Below are 4442 nucleotides of genomic sequence, written 5' to 3'. Positions count from 1 at the left end.
GTCTTAAAGGGACCCGCGCCTAAATATTTTACCGGTGCAAGTGCTGCTTTTCCAGAATTAGCAGTTCAATCGCCATCTGCACCCCGATACAAACAAATGGATTGTTTCTGAGGAAAGAGGGAGCCACTGAAAGTCAGGAGGCAAAAATGCCAGCTTCAGCTATACAACTATTTTTGTACACCTTATTTTGAAAAAGAGCACTATAACTCACAACGTCCTAAATTCGCCTTTAACCCAAGGGTGGGGAACCTGCGGCCCTCCTGACCTTGTTGGACTCAAGCTGCCACGAGCCTCAGCCAGCATAGCCCATGGTGTATCACATTCCTGCTTTAACAACTTGCGATGGGCCGGAAATCATCAGGTAGCACACATGATGGGAAAACTTCATTGCATTAATTTCTGTCTGCTCCACAGGCCTGCAAACACATTCCAAGACCACCGCTGTTTCTCTTGTAAATCCTTCATAGCGATAGTCTGTTTGGTCCTGCTCCCTTCCTGTTAAATTTTGCTACAGCTTTCAGTTCGCCAGGTGAGAAAGAACACACCTCTTCAAGTGAGATAGAGCAGGAAAAGAAGAGAGAGAGAAATACTGTACAGTGGTACCTCGGGTTAAGTACTTAATTCGTTCTGGAGGTCCGTACTTAACCTGAAACTGTTCTTAACCTGAAGCACCACTTTAGCTAATGGAGCCTCCTGCTGTTGCCACGCCGCCGAAACACGATTTCTGTTCTCATCCTGAAGCAAAGTTCTTAACTTGAAGCACTATTTCTGGGTTAGCGGAGTCTGTAACCTGAAGCGTATGTAACCCGAGGTACCACTGTAGTATATTGTTGTTCACTCACCACACTTCCCTAAGCTATGAGGAGCTCAAGGAGCAGTGCCAAAGTTTCCTTTAGATGAGAGCACACTGGAGACGTACTTGATGTCCGCTTTATTTACAAATATACAAGTAGAACCTATTGGAAGAAAGAAATACAGCTGTCCGGGCAGCAGGCAGCAAATCTGCTGACCTCTGCATCAGATTCCTAGAGAGAGCAGCTGCAGCAGCCAGCTCCAAAGCTGCCTCCCATGCAAACGCTTGGCTCTGTTCTCTAAATTCAGACTGTAAAAATGGAGAGAGGTGATCTTAGACCCCCTGCCCTCTTACAGGTGAACTGCCCGTGCCAGAAATTACCTTTACCATTATTTTGTCCTAGCTGCTTTGACTACATCCACACCATATATTTAAACCACATGACATGCCCCCCCCAATCACTGTATCCCAGAAACTATAGTTTGTTAAGCATGCTCAGAATTGTAGCTCTGTGCCGGGTAAACTTCAGTACTCTGGATTCTCTGGGGAAAACCACATCGGTTAATGTATAGGGTGGGTGAGACCCTTGCCAGAATGACCAGACTCTCCAAACTGACAACAGTATGTTAAATCATACAACTGAATTTAATACAGTCATCCAGCTTATAGACCAACTGTTTATTTTAAAAAGCAGCAGCGGCAAGTTGGATAATTATGGGAAGGTAAATCTACAGTGGATATGTTTAAGCCACTTTTAAGAGTGCCATTGTAGAGTTTGGCGTGTTTTTTTTGGGGGGGGGTGAGAGAGCTCTCCTGGGTTTTGCAAAAGGGTTGCTTCCAGCCCTACCTGGAAATACCAAGGACTTCTGTATACAACACATGTGCTCTCCCACAGAACTACAGAAATTCCCTCAATGCCGTTAGAGTGACCAGATGCAAAATAGGACAGGGCTACTGCACCTTTGATAGCTTGTTCCATAAAGTCAATGTAAAGGTAAAGGTAAAGGGACCCCTGACCATTAGGTCCAGTCGCGGACGACTCTGGGGTTGCGGCGCTCATCTCGCTTTGCTGGCTGAGGGAGCCGGCGTACATGTGGCCAGCATGACTAAGCTGCTTCTGGTGAACCAGAGCAGCACATGGAAACACTGTTTACCTTCCCTCCAGAGCGGTACCTATTTATCTACTTGCACTTTGTGCTGTTGAACTGCTAGGTTGGCAGGAGCAGGGACCGAACAATGGGAGCTCACCCCGTCGCGGGGATTTTGAACCTTCTGATTGGCAAGCCCTAGCACTGTGCAGTAGTTTATTTTTTAAAGGATTTCCAGTATTTATTACTAAAAGATTTATACGAGTCATGCCCTGACATTATCTCAGAACCCCTTTAACTTCCTAAATATTTCAGTTTCTGATGATAAGACTTCAGATCACTGCTTTCATCAGTGTTCTCTTGGGGGAGGAAGAGGATTAAAGTAAGAGTTCATTCTGCTAGTCTCTCACACCCTCACCAAATGACAACCCAGGATTTGGAAGCAGGAATGGAGCAGTGGCTATCTGGGAGGACATCTGGTCTCCTAAACCTGCTTGCACCCGGGTCTGCCTCACCTATGGACAGCCCTTTAAAAAATGCCTGATTTGAAACCAGCCCAACCAGTTCTGTTGACTGATAGCAAGCCAGGTAATTTGTTTTTTTAAAGCATCACTCTTACACAACAGGAACATTCATTTTGAGATATGAATGCATATGCAAGTGAGCATTGGCTTATTTAGTAGATAGGGGAGATCTCAGCTGCAAATCTTGGCTGCAACTTGACAGACCAGCTGCAGCCGGAGGCACGTGCACTAATTAGTTATTGTTATTAATAATACTTAACATAATTATTTAAATGTATACAATTGTCTATCAATAAATATTTCCTGGGCGGCATATATCAAAAAACTGGAGGGCAAGTAATCTTAGTGACTTGACACTAATAACTAAAGTGAATTAGAATGACATGCCACATTTAATCAAGTGCCAAATATGCATTAAAAAGTCTTACCCCCTTTTATAACACTTTAACCAACCCAATTATTACTATTATTATTAATCAAACTTCTATACAAAACTTCATCCAAAGATCACAGGGCGGTTTACAACATAAAAATACAAAATGAAAACACAAAATACATACCATTGCAACCACCACCACCAATAACCCCCTCTCACAGTACTTTTAAAAGGCCATAGATTGTTTAATCAGTTATATAGTTACTACATAACACAGATTAGAGCCAAATACACTCTACTGCCACCTGCCTCTTGGTCCTTTTCTGGTCTCTGCTGCAGAAATGAAAAGTCTCCAGGTAAAGTCAACTAGTGGAAGGTGGGAGAGCAGGTAGGTCTCATTCCCTCTCCCCCAGTCTCTCACTAGTGCCTGCAAATGCCTTCTCCTTCTTTCCTGGGCTGGCTGCCAAGAACAGTTTGCACTTGTTCAAAATGTATTGCTCTGGGGAGCCCCCCCCCCCCCGCCCGGAGTGAGTGCTTTGCTGAGAGGCAGTGACTTCTGGAACTATGAACACCAACCACCCCATGGACCACAACTAAGTGCACAGCTTGTTAATTGTAAGCTGGTGTGCACCATCCTAGTATAGGTTAATGAAACTTCCAGGTTTTCAGTGGATAAAATACTGAGTAAAAAGGACTTCAGCATTAAAAAAAACCCCACCTTGTTTATTATTATTTTATACTGCTGAAAGACTTTGCTGTTAAGTATGCAGGTTTCAAATTACCTCAGGTTAGCAGAAAGAGCAAAGGGTGCTTAAATGTAAACATCTTTATTTTAAAAGGTTTCTTTTTATTATTATTTAAATGTCTATATCACCCTTCTTCTGAACATCACAGGACTGTTTGCAATCTTCTGATTTTCACGGTAGGAGAAAAATTGCAGACATAAATTCACCTGGTCTCTGCATAGCTCAGCAATCGGAAGTATGTATGTATGTATGTATGTATGTATAAGACACCATTAACTATTAGCTTACAGTCCAAGTATTTGATAAGAAATCCAGCAGATTCTGTTTACAACAGATGCTACACAAATGGCTCTGGGAAGTTTATAAGCAAGGCATGAAGGCAACAACCCTCCCATCTTATTTCATCTCGGGGATCTAGTCTTCAGCGGTACACTGCCTTTGATGATTGAGGTTCCATTTAGTTTAAGTTTATTTCAATGTGTGGTGAGTTTTGGGTGTTAAATGGATTTCGAGGCCCCACGCCCAACCGTAAGAGTGAACAGGTGCACCTTAGCCAGAGTCGTGTGACTTTAGGGAGGCGAAACTGCATCCTCCTTGCTTTTTTTGGACTCCAAGTCCTCCACACCTAATGGAGGATCTTGTCTCACAATTTTTGTCCGTTGGTTGGCAGAGTTTAATACATTGGTACCTTGGTTTAAAACCATAATGCGTTCCGGAGGTCCGGTTGTAAACCAAAACAGGTTGTAACCCAAGGTGTGCCAATGGGGCCTCCAAGAAAAGGGGGGTTGTAATCCCCCCCAAAAGGGGGGTTGTAATCCAAAAAAGGGGTCACGCACTTCCAGGTTTGACGTGGTTGTAATCCAAAACAGTAGCAAACCAAGGTACCACTGTAGGAGAAACAAGGCGTGGTTCCTT

This window comes from Podarcis gaigeae (genome assembly GCF_964106915.1).
Source record: "Podarcis gaigeae genome assembly, chromosome: 10".
Classification (NCBI taxonomy): Eukaryota; Metazoa; Chordata; class Lepidosauria; order Squamata; family Lacertidae; genus Podarcis; species Podarcis gaigeae.
This window is presented reverse-complemented; position numbering follows the sequence as displayed.